The sequence below is a fragment of the Paramormyrops kingsleyae genome, chromosome 13, assembly GCF_048594095.1.
Source record: "Paramormyrops kingsleyae isolate MSU_618 chromosome 13, PKINGS_0.4, whole genome shotgun sequence".
NCBI classification, from domain to species: Eukaryota; Metazoa; Chordata; class Actinopteri; order Osteoglossiformes; family Mormyridae; genus Paramormyrops; species Paramormyrops kingsleyae.
In genome coordinates this window covers 10,984,192-10,990,191 of record NC_132809.1, presented here as the reverse complement: position 1 = coordinate 10,990,191, position 6,000 = coordinate 10,984,192, and the positions used below count along the sequence as shown (strand labels likewise).

At 43.5% G+C, this 6,000-nt stretch overlaps 1 protein-coding gene across 2 annotated transcripts in view; it reads left to right on the top strand.

Annotated features, from left to right (window-relative positions):
• The first annotated feature begins 1,721 nt into the window (after positions 1-1,721).
• LOC111859503 (tumor protein p53-inducible protein 11-like) overlaps positions 1,722-6,000 on the top strand; it is a 45,478-nt gene continuing 41,199 nt past the window's right edge. Inside the window, exon 1 of one of the 2 annotated variants that reach the window (XM_023842242.2) lies at positions 1,722-1,899. The gene's annotated coding sequence lies outside the window, so the exon portion shown is untranslated. The remainder of the gene's footprint in view (positions 1,900-6,000) is intronic. The other variant, XM_023842241.2, reaches the window with a different exon arrangement.

The window sequence follows — 6,000 nt, the reverse complement described above, 5'->3', positions numbered from 1 at the left end:
GACATGTGGGCCTTGGGGATGGGGGGTTTGGGGGGGTCACTGATATTACTGCTCTGGTGTGGCTGAGAGTCTGCATTCCACACCTTGAATAGCTGTAGTTTATGGTAATTGTGACCCTCTCATAGCCAAGTCTGCTCTGGTTCTGCCTGCACAACTTAGGTTAATGAGGGAACTCGTAGCATACAATGCTGCTATAACGTTTCTCACACTGGAGGAATTAACCATTATACACTTGTCTTCACCTTTTCTTTCCTTTTCTTTTCTGGTTGGGGTTTATCTTTGTGGAGAAACACCAGACGATGATTTTAGGATGTGTTACTTACCAGGGGCTCATTGTTAAAATGATGTAGAACTGCTATTCTCTCCCATTAAACCTAACCACTATCAAGCAAGACATCCGAGAGAAATGAGGCACTTTCCCCATTGGCTGGGCTTCAGAATTCTCGAAAGCTGTTCAGAATTTGCAGAGTGACACTAACATACAGGGGGAGCATGGGGGGGGGGGGGAGGGGGGGCTAGATTCAGGTACAAAGCACACCAGAGATGGAGAAACCAGGAGGGACAAATCAAGGCCGCAGTTTGAGGTAAGGGTCAATAAGACAAGGATCAGGAAGTAGGAAACATCACCGGGAGCAAAAGGGGAAAGAATTCCAGGACAGTAGAGAGGCAACACCTGGACACTAAAACCACCAAATTAAGGAGCTGAAGGACTGGAACTTGAAGCTAGAGAATAACAAGATGGATCACCAATCACTGAGCTTGTCAGGTGACAGTACTTCCAATGCCTGAAGAGGGCTGGATCTCACCAGTACGCAGTATCAGAACCCAGAAGCGATTCTAGGCACTTTGGGAACCCTCGGCGAAAAAAGGGGCCCCTCCTCCGGCATGGCAGAATTTATTATCTTTATTTTACTGTAAAGTGTAAATTTATAATATCAACCAGGGGTGTTGTTAGGCTTATTTTAGGGGGGCTTTACCCCCCCCTGAAATGTTTCTTAGCCTCATGTGTATTTATTGGCTTAAGTCATGAATAGCTTGCTATCAGCCCCCCTAGTAAAGACTCCGCCCCCCTATCCATTCATCTCTAAATACACCCCTGATATCAACAAAGAGAATTTAATAAACACAAGACCTTTATTTTCACTTGTGTGAAAAACAGAATATACAAATACAGCAGATTTGTTTGTGCAGTGTACTATGTAATAGGGGGGTGGAGGGGGCTCCCAGCAGGGCTCCCTGCCATTGCCCTGCCTGCCCTGTCGCTGTGCCACTGACAGCACCTCCTTATTTTTCTCTTCAAAGTACTGGCACCTCTCAACATCTGCTGGTACTGAATAACAAGGGCAGTACCAGTACCTGTACTTCCCCATTACAAGCACTGAATACTTCTACATTGGATCATGGGTCACAGAGGACTGAAAGGCCTTTGGAAAATATGACTAGAAATGGTAAAATTCACATTTGCTGTAGTACAATATAATTGTATTTGCCGATGTAATGAACAGACAAAAATGCTTTATGTTGCAAAATCAGAGAGAAAAATAATGCACACTACCATCTATCAAACTTTCATAAATGTTTGAATAATGCCTGCATGACGTGTACTGTAAAACGTAAAGTAGCGAAATACAATTACATTATACCGTCGGTCATTAATTATACACCATTCATGATCTCTCCGGGCAGGGCCGTGCATAGTCAATATATTACGGTAGGCGCGGCGCGCGCGAATTTTCAGTCTATTTGTCACATTACGGTAAAAGCATGTGGGATCTGTCGAATTCTCGGATGTTTGCTAAACCAGCGATGTAAATATATGAGCCACAATCCGCTCACGTACTGATCAAAACCGAAGGAAAAACAAAGGTACTCGTGGGATAAAGTGCTTCAAGCCTGCAGGTGAGTTTCCCCCCCCCATTTCATGTGATGAAAGCGTAGCCATCCCTTAAAAACTGTTGCATTCGTGTTTTTTTTGACAGTTTCTAAAGAGAATTAGATGGGAGACTAGCAGTAGACATGAATGTTCTCCATGCATGTGTAACATGAACTCGCTCATTGTGTGGTTCCCTGATTAGGTTTGCTAGGAAATGCGCACCATAAACAACATAGAAGTTGAAATTGCAATTAAGACGTAAACTTGAGGACTGCGGAAAAACCGGTTAGTCGGGCACGATTATTTTGAGTATTTATTTTTTTGTTTTAAGGAGGCTGAACAAGTAAGCGTTGAAATATACGAACTAACAAAAAGCCGAAGAACTGAGCTGGAAAAAAAATCAACAACGCCGTATATCTGCCAAAACTGAATCCACTAAATTGTATTAAACGTAAACGCAAAGCCGTTCCTGTTAAAGGTTTATTTATTTTGGCGAAACATTAAGAGATATAAAATTCTTGAATGGGAAGCGTAGAAGGTACCTGGCTGGGCTCTGGATTTATCCCCACCTAAGCTTGTGCCTTACGTAGGGAGCACGGCAACGTGTTGGTAACGATTCACAAGTAATAACCGTACATATACATGAACATCTGCAATAGATCAACCCTAACCATTTTATCAACCCTAACCATTTTCAGCGGAAATGGCAAGTTTCTTTGCTAACGTTTCGTTCGCGAACTCTTACTTATTGCCGCGTGACGCGCTTATCCACCTGCATTGCTGCCCAGTCTGCTTATTCGTATAATACATTTAAATCGATCAAACATCTTTTGATGTGCATTTCGTAAATATATTACTGTTTAAGGAACTTGCCTCTGAAATATTAGACATTACACAATCACAATGACGCGCAGCATAAGCACACATGAAAAAGTCCCCCGAATCTTTTATATCGATGCATTCATGCAAGGGTACAGTTCTGCTACTGTCAGACTACTGTTAACTTATATATTTTGTATTTAGTCTTATTTGTTCTCAGAGAGAAAGTTTGTCCCTAAAGGAATCTCTTCGATTCGTGTTAGTGTATTTTTTGCAGTCTTCGTACAGCACAGCGCTTCTTACCCCGTATCTCCCGCCCTATGAAACCATGTAACGGGATATGAGGAAACCTGGGTGAACTGCAAACCAGGGGACCATGTACCGAGCAGAGTGTTACATTTTTTCCAGATCATTTAAATCATTCTTGTAGCTGGCTCTGTCCACGAAGCGGGCGGATTTTAATGCTTTATCATGCAAGGTGTTTATAGTTTCACGTGTGAATGTTGAACCCCTGTCCAGCTCAGGATGTTAGGCACACAGTTCTGTTTGCATGAACAAGGATGCATATATTTAGCAGTAGCTAAATATATGTAATCTGACACAAGCAGTTTTTTTTTTTTACCACTTGTTGATTCCGCGCTCCTGAATAAATACATTCTTAATGAATGTTTACAATCGGTTTCTTTTGCCGAGTGCAAAATTGCCATGACGTTTTAAAATAATTGCGCCGCTCACCCTGTGGATAAGCATGCATCCGCCTTTCTTATTACTTTGAAATTGGGCTGTCTCTCCTGACTGCAAAGCTTAGGCTGCACTCCCACCCGATGCTGACTCCGGCGGTGACGCTGCCGCTTTCTGCTCCGCGATCTCGGCCGGTTTCCAGCCCGGTGGGAGAGACCCAGCCAGGTCTCCACTAATTACCCGAGTCTCCTTCTGGATGATTCTTCCGGCCAGTGAAGTTTGGTATCCCACTTATGAGCATCTCCGCGGATATATCCCCGATGATCATTTATACTTGTGCATATTTGCTTTATGGCATGCTTGTTGACTCTGCAACTACGTGTGTAAGATGCATACAAATATTTGATTGTTTTACAATTAGCTTACAATGTAAAGCATTACCATTTGTGTACTTATTTTATTTTCTCATAGTTTGCTATAAATAACCATTACAACATTCCGTATAATTTTAGGCAATTTTTCCCTGCTTTAAATTTAATAAATGAGCTGTATGTTATTATACGGGACATACTCTTGTGAGTGACATATTGTCAGGGCTGAAAGGGCAGCATTTTAATACATTTGTTTTCAACGATCTCTTAATTACCCGGCGGTGCCGTCGCTCACCGTAATTTCGCTCAGATTCAGCCATGACAGATCTTGGCCGGTACCGGGCTAGTTTTTAAAGGGCCTGATCATAAAAAGTTGCTGCGATGTGCCGCTGCGTTGAACGGGAGCTGTCTGGGAAGCCGCAAATGTCAGATTTGGTGTCTTTCTGTGTTGCTATAGTGATTAGTAAAGATAGTTGACTGCTATATGTGACACTTGTTGGTGAAGAAGGCTGGATCTGGGCGTACTTTGATAAGGTTTGTCTGCATTTCCCTGGAAGCAGGGATGGTGTGGGGGTCACCACCATAACACTTAATTAAGGATGCTGCTCTTAAATGGCGCAGGTATCTATGTTGCTGCTAGAAAGGCAGAGATGTAGGCGGGGGCAGACACTGACTTTGTCTGAAGAGCTCTGGGTGCAGGTCTGGAGTCTGAGACCCAAATATAATATACTTCAGCACCTGGGCCCCAAATTTTAGGGCCCGAGACGTTTATCTCAGGCATCCAGATATTTACTTTTATTCTCTCTGGTGAATACATTGACATCCAATAACTTCCTCCGAACCAAATTGTGCAGCTTCAGAGGTGGACCTGACCTGGCCCACTGACTACCAGCTGTTCAGGTCCATTTCAACTGTATATTCAGCTGTCTCCATAGATGGTAGTCTTCAGGTGTGGAACAGTAGGGCATTTCTGTGGGTGTTCATCATCTCCAGCACGCCTCCGTCTCTCGGAGGGAGCGGAGCGATGAGGAGAGCCCCCCACCCCCTGCCCCACACACAGCAGGCATTCTGCACAATGGCAATAAATGTGGTGTTCCAAGTACTGAGGTTTGCATTTTGGCTCCAGAAGAGGAGGTTGTGACGTTATACTGTGATAGCTCAGCTTTACAGGCCACCAGTGTACGTTGTTAAAAAATAATATCGCTCAGTCAGTAAGTAATGAAGAATGACTGACACCATAGGAATTGAAGAGGAACAACGAGCCACCTTACAGACCTGCGTGCAGGAATTCCAAAGCAGTTCTTTACTCTGAGCAGGTGTGGGGGGGGGGCGGGGGTGATGGACATAATGGGGACTGTATGCATTTAGGCAGGATTTCAGGGGGCGGGGGGAGCAGCACGGATCGCAATAACTGCCCTTTGTTCAGCTTCGATTTTCAAGTTTTAGGTTTGTTGGTAAAAAAATCATTTTACATTAATCTGCAATTGATTCAGTGTTATAAAGCAGTTTGTGTCCCAGGGTCAGGTGGTCCTGCCAGCATGCATCTGTGTGTCACCGCATTTGGTGGGTTCTTATGGTTTACGTTTCACCTGTAACAGTTTTGGCGGAGGAGTCCATAGATGGTACCTGTCGGGAATCTAATTTTTACTTTCAGGAACTTCATATTTTTGCTCTTTAGCAGATGAGCTTCTCTCCGAAGAACACAGTGTTTGAGAGGTGGTGTGGTCTTGTTCCTTAAAGGCCTTAAATGACTTTAATTATGCTGAGTTCTGTAGTCTTTCCTGAATGCACAAAGAGCCATGAATGCTGCTATTTTTCAGACGTTTTTGTTCAGCTTACACACACACACACACACACACACACACACACACACACACAAGTTGGTATTCCTATCTAAATGGGGACCGTCCATTAATTTCTATGGGAAAAACCCTAATCCCAGTCACGACACCCTTAACCTCTACCCATCCCTAACCTTAACCATAAGTAACCAACCCAAATACAAGACTTTTGGCATTTTTATTTTTTTGATTGCATTCACAGATTTTTATAAAACTGAGGTTATACAAATGGGGACCTCAAAAGATGTCCCCAAAAGTAGGGAAATTTAAGGTTTTACTACACTTTGGGGACAATTTGGTCCTCAAATGTGATCTATGCAAACACACACACACACACTCACACACACACACACACACACACACACACACACACACGCACACACACACACACACGCACACACACCCACACACTCAC